This window comes from Suricata suricatta, chromosome 9 (genome assembly GCF_006229205.1).
Source record: "Suricata suricatta isolate VVHF042 chromosome 9, meerkat_22Aug2017_6uvM2_HiC, whole genome shotgun sequence".
Taxonomy (NCBI): Eukaryota; Metazoa; Chordata; class Mammalia; order Carnivora; family Herpestidae; genus Suricata; species Suricata suricatta.
In genome coordinates, this window is record NC_043708.1 from 60271384 (window position 1) to 60282646 (window position 11263).

Sequence of the window (11263 nt, forward strand, 5' to 3'; positions counted from 1 at the left end):
AATGGTGACATTCACTAATACACCGACTGGGGGGGGGAGGGTCAGATATAGGGTGATCATGCAGGAATTAAGTGGGTTGTAGATTGTAAAGGACTTTGTAAGCCATATTAAGGAGTATGGACTTTATCCCTAGAGCAGTGGGGGAGTGATTGAAAAGTTTTAAGTGAGGGAGTGATATCAGATTTGCATTTTGGACAGGTTACCCTGGTTGCAGATGTTGAAGGGAATAATAAAGACTCTGGTGGGAAAACTATTTAGGAGGCCATTAGAATAATTCAGGCAATGCATGGTGATCAAAACTAAGTTTGTTGCAGTGGAGATGAGAAGTCAATGAAATTGAGAGATACCAATTTGAGAAGAGATAAAATTAGAGGAGAGATGGACGTCATGGTTGCTGACCTGATTTGGGGCTGACTCGGTTGAATGGTTACGGGCCCAATCATTAATAATTCAAAAGATGAACAAGTTTGGCATAGGATAAAATTATTTCAGTTTTTGATATGTTGAGTTTGCGGTTAGTGAAATATTTGAGTGGAGATATTTTGTAATCTGGTGAATATGGAGATATGATAATGAAAAATAGATCTGTGCTGAAGCTACATATAGGTATCAATTACAAATAGAGATTTGGATATGTATCATGTATATATTTGCTAGTTCTGGCTAGGTGATAATTGAAAAAGAACATCCCTTGGAAAGGATGAAAGTTCTTGGGAAGAGCATAGAAAGCAGAGGTTCATAATCTGGTGCCTAAGCCTATTCAATCTCCTGAAATTAGATGCCAAATTATATGTAATTTTTTTAAAGGAGCTTTCCCATCACTTTAATCAGATTTCCAAGGTCATCTTTGACTTGAAGGGATTAAGAATCACTGTTACAATCTATATTTGCATTTTTTTGCAATAACATAATTAATTAGAAATTTAAATATCTATGGTACTAGATTAGAACTAGATTGGAATATGACCAAAAGGGGGAAAACTGCAAAATCTATGAAAAAGGGTTTACTTTCCTAATCTACAAAAACATTTTGGAAATCAGTAAGAAACAGAGTTCTATAACCCCTTATCAAAAACCCCTGGGACTATAAGTATTTCATTTTTAGGGGTGTTTAGAAAGGTAAATGATATTATACATTATTTATCAGCCCAGTGAGGCCCAGGGCAGTATGTGGTTAATCAAATACATTTTAGTTCTGCATTGAAACATATGAATAATCACACTAAGCAAGATAAACAAATCTGTAATAATCGTTTTGCATCATTCCAGAAAAGGTTTTGTTGGTACTGAGTTCAGATCAAGCCAGATTTTGCTACCAAATGGATTGTAACCAATTTAAGATTCTCAGGGTTTTTTTTTTCTTTTTGGGGGGCCGATTGTGGATAAGAGAGTGTTGATTTGTACTAACATTTCAATAAAAACTGGGCAAAGAGCATAAACATGTCACAAAAGAAGAAATGAGATAGCTAGTAAAGATATAAAAAGGTATTTCGCTTCACTGGTAAAGAATGCCAGTTTAAACAAGGTATCTTTTGTTATCTGCCCATTGGCAATTTTTTTTTTTTTTTTTTTTTTGTTACCTGTGAGATTGGCAGAGGTTGATAGCCTAGGACTGGTAGGGGGAGCTGGGTACCCTCATTGTGGGAAGCAGAATTCTGAGATGGCCCCATCATCTCTGCCCCTGGTGTTATGTTCTCTAGAATTCCCTCCCTTTGAGAGTGGGTAGGAGATGTGATTTGCTTCTGTGACACGAGGATGAAATGTCACTTCCATGATGTTACATTTTATAAGGCTGGAAAGAGAGATTCTTTTGCTGGCCAAGAAGAAGCGAATCATGCCGTGAACTTACTATGGAGAGGGCCATGTGGAGGGAACTGTGGGTGGCCTCTAAGAGCTGCCTCTAGCTGATAGCCAGTAAGAAGCCATTCATCCAGCTACAAGGCAGAGAATTCTTCTCTAGTTGAGTGTCTAGATGAGAACACAGCCCAACCACAATGTTGGTTCAACCTTGTGGAACCCTGAGTGGAGGACACAGAAAAGATGTACTTGTACTCCGGAACCACAAACTTATGCTTTTAAGTTTGTGGCAGTGTATCATACAGCAATAGAAGACTAATACATTCACGCTCGTAGAAGTGTGCATTGTCTCAGACACGATGTATCAATATTTAAAAAACAATAGGGGTGCCTGGGTGGCTCAGTTGGTTAAGTGTCTGCCTTTGGCTCAGGTCATGATCTCACGGTTTGTGGGGTCAAGGCCAGTGTCAGGCTCTGTGCTGACAACTAGCCTGGAGCCTGCTTTGGATTCTGTGTCTCCCTCTCTCTCTGACTCTCCCCTGCTCGCTGTCTTTCTCTGTCTCTCAAAAATAAATAAATAAACAAAAAAAAATAAACTATATAGTTTGTTTAGGTTATAGACAGTTGTATAAAATTGTATGTTCAAGAATATTAATTGAGATAAGGTATAAATAGAAAAGTAACAAGATGAATGGCTATTCATAATAATGCTTACTATCGTTAACTACAGTAGTGGTTAGCTAATGGTCTCTTGACACTGAACACTGTTAAGCAAACCTTAAAAATGATGTACATGTAATTTTTGCTATGGAGAGATAGCAAATGATAAATGTACATACTAGCTGCCAAATGAGCCCAAATACCATCTTTTTACTGTCAAAGGGCATGAAGTACTTTATGTCTGCTTTTCAAATGGCTTCCCTCATCTCAGTGCCGGAATAAGGCAGAATGTCCCTCTCAGCTACGGGCAGTGCTGGATGAGGGCATGGAGGTGGAGGTCAGCCTTGGAGGAACAGCCAAGTTTGTGCTTCCTGTGGGTGGCTCATTCCCAAGAAGATTGGTGAATGGGGATCTTGCATTCCTAGTTCTTCCCAAACTTCCGAGCAGGTTGTCATGTTATCTCCCTAGGTGGAGAGAAGCCAGGAGTGCACTGAAGGAAAATCTTTCCTCAAGGAAATTGGGAGTGGGAGCAATTCTTCCGCCAGCGGTAACACTGGCCTCTGAGTCTGCTATCCAGAGAGCAGCTGCTGGAGGTGGCCTGTAGATCCGATCACAGAAAGTTCAGTGGTGGTGGAGACCTGCTTTGAGGGACACATCTGAGTCCTTTTCCTTGCTGTGGTGGCAGCAAGAGACACATGTGGGTTGGGGGAGCTGAGCTAGCATGAGCAGCCCTGAGAGCCTTTGGACGTTTCTGGAGGACAGCCCTAGGAAAGGATGGAGCAATTTGCAGGCTTACTTTGGAGTTAAAGGTGTGGGGTTTGGGGCCATATTGATTACACATTTCTGAGCTGACCATCCTGAATTTATAATGCAGTCCAGACCTTGCTTTTGAGTGCCTACCTTGTATTTCCTATTATGTACTGGACACTCTGATTTCCTTTTCTTGGCCACTAAGACCTGATTATGCTTCTGAGTCCCCCATCTCAAAATATGGTACCTCTAAGCTCAGTTACCCAAGGCAGAAACTTAGGATTTACCTTATTACTTCCCTTTTCCTCCTTTGCCATTTCTGATCAACCATTGAGTTTAATTAATTCCACTTCCTATGTAATTGGTATGAACTCTCTACTTTATTTCATTTATTTTTAAGTTTTTCTTTTTTTTTATTTTGAGAGAGGGGCACATCATTAGGGGTGGAGCAGAGAGAGAGAGAGAGAAAATCCCAAGCAGGCTCTGCATAGTCAGCAGACTTGGGGCTTCATCTCATGAGCTGTGAGATCATGACCTGAACCGAAACCAAGAGTCAGATGTTTAACTGGCTGAGTCACCCAGGCGCCCCACTGCTTTTATTTTTTTTTTTACTTACACTGCCAGTATTCCATTCATTCCTACCTTCCCTGAATTCATTCTTAAAATAAAACTCTTTTCCCATACTCACAATGCTTCTGATAACAAACATGTGGGTAGTTTTTCCAATACCATGACCAATTCTCCAGTACTGGCTGGGTGTCCTAGAATTCATTTACATTCTAACACAGTCTGTCTATCTGGAGTTAGCATCAGATCCCGTAGGTTAAGCAGCCAGTCCCACAAGACTGCTGTTGATTCAGATGCCGGTAAAAAACCCAGACCTCCTATGCTCTGACTTGCTATAAATTGGGGGCTCCCATGACCCACTCCTGAAGCTCAATAATTTGCAAGACCACAAGAAAAATACTTTACTTACTATTACTGGCTTATTATAAAGAATACTCAGGAACAGCCAAATGGAGGAGATGCTTAGGGCAAGGTGTGTGGGAAAGGGCATGGAGTTTCAGTGCCCTCTGTAGGTGTCCTACCCTCCCAGTACTTCAATGTGTTCACCAACCCAGAGCTCTCCCAACCCCACTCTGTAGGGTTTTTATGGAGATTGCAATTCATAGGCATGATTGGGTAAGTCATTGGTTATTGGTGATTAAACTCAATCTCTAGCCCCTCTTCTCTCCCTGGAGGTGAGGAGGTGGGGTGGGCCTGAAGGTTCCAACACTCTAATCACATGGTTGGTTCCTCCAGCCCCCATCCTGTGCCCCCATCCTGTAGCTATTTAAGTTTCCGTCAAGAGTCCCTCATTTTAAAACTTTTTTTTACTTTTTATTTTATTTTATTGAGAGAGAGAGAGGTAGAGGGGCTGAGGGCGAGAGAAAATCTTAAGCAGTCTCCAAGATCAGCATGGGTCCCAACGTGGAGCTCGAACCCATGACTGTGAGATCATGACCTGAGTGGAAATCAAAAGTTGGATGTTCAACTGACTGAGCCACCCAGGCACTGCTTTAATTTTTCATTTTAAGTAAACTCTATACCACACACCGGGCTCAAACTCATAACCCCAAGATCAAGAGTCGCACGCTCTACCGACTGAGTCAGCCAGGTGCCCCAAGAGTCTCTCATTAACTTAAACCCAGGTATGGCTGAAAAGGACTTATTATAAAAGTAAATTACAAGGATTTTAGGAGCTTGGTGCCAAGAGCCTAGTTTGAAGACCAAAAATATATTTCTTATATCATAACACCTCAGCTCTTCACACAGCACCCAGACGGATCTATGAAAGAGCAGATTAGATTATAACTCTTCCATCTGAAACCCATCATAGTTTTCTACTATATCTGGGATCAAGTCCCAAGCCCTTAATATTTCCGTAAGGCCTACATGATCCGCCCCTTCTGCTCCAGACCAGGGGAAGGGCATTTTCTTAGGACTCAACCAACTATGCCTGCCTCCCGCAAACTTCTTCCCACCTCAGGGTATTTAACTGGGCTCTTTCCTCAGCCTGGAGGGTGTTTCCCCACTCTCCTTCTAGATTTTTCTCTTGTCTACCCAGTACAGCTGTCTCTTCTTCAGGAAACCTCTGTGACACTCCAGACCAGGGGAAAGTCGGAGGCTTAACCAACTGAGCCACCCAGGCGCCCCTCATCAGTACTTTTGAGAATCTATTATGTGCAAGTGCTTAACACACTGGGTCATTAAGATAAACTAGTCCTGCATGGGAAGCATTATCTCTGTCTTACAGGTAGTACTTTCAAAGGTCACATACTAAGTGGTGTGTGTGTATGTGTGTGTGTGTCTGTGGATTGGTGCCCAGGGCTATTAGGCCAGAAACTCTGTTTCCCAATGTTGAGTGGTTCCTAACCAGCATGATATCCTTGATGGTTCTGATTCAGATCTGCCCCAGAGCCTGAAAATCCTTACTAGTCAGTCCTGCGGTTCTATAGTTATAGTTCTTTTATTTTTAATTTTTTTTAATGTTTACTTATTTTTGAGAGAGAGACAGAGTGAGAGCAGGAAAGGGACAGAGAGAGAGAGTGGGAGACACAGAATGTGCTGAGCTGTTTGCACAGAGCCCGACGTGGGGCTCAAACTCATAAACTCTGAGATCATGACTAGAACCAAAGTCAGACGCTTCACAGCCTGAGCCACCAAGGCACCCTTACAGTTACAGTTCTATAATCCCAGAGAGTCTTTCCTTAATTTAGAGAAAAGTACAAGCGGGCCTGACTTAATACCTGATCATTTCACCTAAGGTGCCAAGTTGTTTGTGCACATGTTATGGGCTCTTGTCAGCAAATAAGCACTAAATGTGGGAGCCCTCCTCCACAGACTTGCTTGTTAATGCTCCTGGTATGTCCTGCTGTAGTTAAGGTCTCATTTTTATCTCCAGGGTTCCCTACCTCTCTGCTGCCCACCTTTTGACCCTGGCACATCTTGTTTGTCGACTGTGACTTCTTGGGATCCTTAGGTTGTGGGATCAGGTTGAAGAGCAAGGAAGGAGAGGTCAGAACTAAGCCAAACAATGTTGGGAAGTAAAAGGGAGAGAGAAGGAAGAGGAAAGGGAAGGAAGAAAGAGAAGGAGAGGGGGAGAGAGAAAAATGTGACAAATCAAGGAGTACTTTGTGATTATAGAGTAATCTCATTTTTCTCATATCCATCTCTGAAGACAGTTTTACTAGAGGAGTCCCAAACATATATTTTAAACATTTTAGATGGTCACATAAAAAGAAACAAAATGCCACGCTAGAGGAGGATGTTTGGCTTAATGCCAAGATGAAAAGATTTTAAAATAATTCTGTCAGATCAAGGTCATCTTTGGCTTTGAGGTCTTTGTATTTGGCCACCACCACTCAATCCAATGCTGGACATTGCGGGCAGCCTGAAATGAGGAGTCAAAGTCTGAAACGTTCAGTCTGAATGCGGGTTGGCATAGGCACTTTGAAGGGAAGTCTACTTCAGATACTGTGTAGCCGTAGGGTGAGTTGCTGCTGCAGGGCAGGGGCAGTCCAGGAATGTGCCTTCTCCCTCATGCCTTTCAGGGGCACCAGAAGGACCAACAACCTGTTGTTAGTGCCTCAGTGTGCTAGGGGAGAACCTGTCCCACATGGAATATATTTTGTAATTTCTTAAAATAGTCACTGAGTGACTCTAACTCTTCAAGTATCTCCTTACACCTGTCAAAAATGTCTTAAAATGGAAGTGTTGGTAAGTTTTAGAAAATGGGAGTTCTCATTCATTGTTACTGGTCAGAGGGAGAACGGATGGAAGCGCATGGAAGGTAATTTAGTGCTATTGAATGTTTTAATGTTTGTATCATTTGGGCCAGTAGTTACACTTCTGTAAATTTATCCTTCAGAAATACTTGCTCATGTACATAATGATACACGTACAAGAATATACATTCAGTCTTTTTAAAAACATTTTTGGGGGGATAAAACAAAACACATTAAAAATTCATAAAATTCACATGTATGATTTAATAAATATAATGCAAATATATAATCAACACTCATCTCCAGGAATGTAACAAGGCCAGTTTCCCAGAGCTTCCCACATGTCCTTCCCAGTTACAGCCCTACTTTTCTCCTACAGAGCTAGCCTCTTTCCTGACTCTCTTGTCTGCTGGAACTGGGCTGTCCAGTGTGGTAGCCACTTGCCGCATATGGCAAATAAGCACTTGGAATGTGGCTAATTGGAATTCAGATGTACTGCAGGTGTAAAATTCACACTGGATTATGAAGACGTAGTGTAAGAGAAAGACTGTGAAGCATATTGTTAATAATTTTCAATGTTGATTACATATTGAAATGACAATATCTTGAATATATTGGGTTAAATAAAATATATATTACTTTTACCTGCTTTCTCCTCTCTTCATTTGTATGACTTAGAAAATTTAAAATTACATTTATGGTTTGTTTCTGTGGCTTGTATTATATTTATATTGGACAGCATAGCTCTACAAGTAACCACTATTTGACTTTTAGATAATAATTTTCTTCCTTTTCTTTAGGTTTTTACTACCTGGGTATGCATCCACAAAATAATATAGTTTCACCTATTTTTAAAATTTACATAAATGGAAAATGCTTTATATATTCTTTTGTATCTTTTTTTTGCTTATGGTTGTATAATTAATCCTGTTCTTACATGTAATTGCAATTCATTCATGTTCATTGCTGTATATAGTTTTCCATTTTGTGAGTATACACTACAATTTGTCCATCCATTTTACTGTGCTAATTTATACTTCTTCCAGCAATGTATAAGAATTATAGGGGCGCCTGGGTGGCTCAGTCGGTTAAGCGTCTGGCTTCGGCTCAGGTCATGACCTCACGGTTCATGGGTTCAAGCCCTGCATCAGAATCTGTGCTGATAGCTAGCTCAGAGCCTGGAGCCTGCTTCAGATTCTGTATCTCTGTCTCTCTCTGACTCTCCCCTTCTCACTGTCTCTGTCTCTCAAAAATAAACTAAGAAAAACAAAGAATTATAGCGTTTTTAGGTATGTTTATTTTGAGAGAGCGAGTGCATGCATGTGCAGGCACGCACACACACAGGGGAGAGGCAGAGAGAGAGAATCCCAAGCAGGCTCTACATTGTCAGTAGGGAGCCAGCTGTGGGGCTTGAACTCACCAGCCCTGAGATCATGACCTGAGCTGAAACCAAGAGTCACTCAGGCGCCCCTACAACATTGTTTTTAATAGTGAAAAACTGGAAACATCACAAATGTCCATTAGTAGGGATTGTAAGGTAAATTACGGTACATCTATGCAATGAAATGGCATACAATTGTTGAAAAGGATGAACCAACTTCCTCTGAAATGACTTGAAAAGATGTCCACGATATATTGTGAAATAGAAAAAAAAAAAACAGTTGTAAAATATATTTATAGAATCATTTCATTTAAAAAAAAAACTCCCGCATTTAGACATAAGAGCAAAAGTCTAGAAGTGCAAAGAAGTTTCTGCAACAAAACAATAGGCTTGAGAGCCTCTGATTGTAGAGAGAGGGGTGGAGAGTGAAGTGGTTCACTGGAGGTGGGGAGCTATGTTGAGCAGGTGAGGGGGCCACTGAAGACCGGAGGGCTCTGGGAAGAGACTACCTCTCAGGCTGTGCATTGCCAATGTGGGGCATTGCCAAGGGAGGCAAGGGGAGGTGTTGAATTTGCAACTTCCTGGGCTGCTCTGGTTCCCTTGGGTTTAGATAGGACCCAGCAAATGCTGAGAGACAGATTGGAGAGTCAGAGGGGACTTCCTAAGGCAGGGAGGAGGGCTAGGGAGTGGCTGCTCCAGGCTAGGACCTCGTAGGGGTCACAGTGAGAAATTGGAGAGGCCTACTGACTGAGACAGCATAAACTAAGAGGAGGTTGAATCAACAAGGAGTTGGCTAATAATCCTCAAGAACACTGAGTGAGTCAAAAGAACAGAATATGAAGTCTTCAGGGAGGTCAGCAGACAAGTTGTATAAGGGCCATCCAGGAGACAAAGGAGAGTCACCCTGGAGCTCAGGGCACAAGAGGCATATAAAGCCAAGGACCAGCACAAGGCCATGACTCCCTTTCTTGCCGATACTCCCCAAGAATGTGTAAGCCTATTTCAGTGGGAGGAAGCCTTCTGAGATCCTGAGCATCTTTATCCAGACAGAAGACTGAAAAGACTGTTTAAAATCCTGGATCTGACTAAGTTTAAGCTGCAGTAGATGTTTAGTAAAATATTTGTTTTTATCTGGTAGTGTGTAGGCAGTCAGTGCCTGAGAAATGTAACACAGTCGAAGTCATGTTCTCTGCAAGTATGCATTGTAGCAAATTAAATTTTGCAACCCCATTACATATGTAGGTTAGTATACATGTAGAAGAAGGCATCAGGAGGAAGATGTGCCAAATGGCTGGCAGTGGGCAGTCTCTGGGGGTGGGTTCTAGGTGCCTCCCCTTTCAATAGTTCTGTAATGTTCACTCCCCCGCTCCAGTTTTATTGAGGTATAATTGGCATACACCTTTGTATTAATTTAACGTGTACAAATAGTGATTGGATATCTTTCCTTGCTGTACAGATCAGCTGCCTACCTTTTTGGGTTTCTGGTGATTTGCCTTTCTTCTCCATTCCTGCTATCTATCTCTTATACTAATTTTTTAAAAAAGAGTCTTTCCTGAAACATCATTTAATTTTTTTTAATGTTTTATTTTTATTTTTGAGAGACAGAGAGAGACAGGCAAGCAGGGGAGGGTCAGGGAGAGAGAGGGAGATGCAGAATCTGAAGCAGGCTGCAGGTTCTGAGCTAGCTGTCTGCACAGAGCCCGATGCAGGGCTCAAACCCACAAACCACGAGATGATGACCTGAGCCGAAGCCAGATGCTTAACTGGCTGAGCCACCCAGGTGCCCCGAAACATCAGTCTTTTAGTTAGGCACCTGGAAAGATAAAGCTCATTTTGCTTTTTTACCATTAAAGTTTGGTTAGCAGGAGAAACTACATTTCCAGGACAATTTCCCCCTAATACTTAGGTGTTTTCACTAAATCCTTAGTATAATAACGTAAAAATATTATTAAATATAGGAACCTTTTATACCTTCCCCAAATCTTCTAAATTTAGCATATATGCTGCTGAAGTGAGCACCTTCCCCAAATCTTCTAGGACTTAAGTTAGTGGTGCAACCAGAGTTTTGCTTTATTTTTAACTTCTCATGGTATGGAGGATCTTTTTTTTAAAAATTATTTTTATTAGGCTTCATGACCAGTGCAGAGCCAAACTTGGGGTCTGAACCCACAACCCTGATCTCAAGACCCAAGCCAAGATCAAGAGTTGGCTGCTTAACCAACTAAGCCCCTCACAGTATTTTTTAAACACAAGAATCTGGTAAAAAAATTATAACTGAAAGATTACTAGAGCAGACATACATTGTCACTAAGTAATTAGAATTGTACATAGTGAGACTCAGAGACAGTAACATGATAAAGCTAGCATTTCTTATAGATCATTTTGGGAGATAATGGTGTCCAACAATAGTGGGAGAAAGCAATGGGAGATTGCAAGGTAATAAAGTTTGAACCTTTGAAAGTTTTCATGCCCATCTTCTGAAGCTTTCTGCTTTTGCCTTTATAGAAATCTACAGAAAAATTCAGTTTTGATTTAAGAAAAATTTGATGTGGTATCAAGATTTGTTCACCTGGCTAGGAATCCAGACGCAACTTTGGATTTACATTTTTTTGTTTCCCTTCCTTGGATTGGAGAATTTATTAGATTCATTCTCATTGCCCATTAGTCTTTTAGGAACAATCCCTAATTTATGATATTTGTGAATAAGACTCATTTGAGAAATTTCTGTCGTTTCTCATGGACTTAATAAAACTTTATGCTTTTTCAGCAGGGAAAGGCTTAGAAAATTGAATCTTTTTTCTTGCTTCAATCACCTATGTTAAAGACCATTATCAGAGATGTTACTTTTTAAGTTTTTGTCTTCTTCAAAGTTTTTTGAAATTGCCAAACGAGGACATAGATAAGTTCA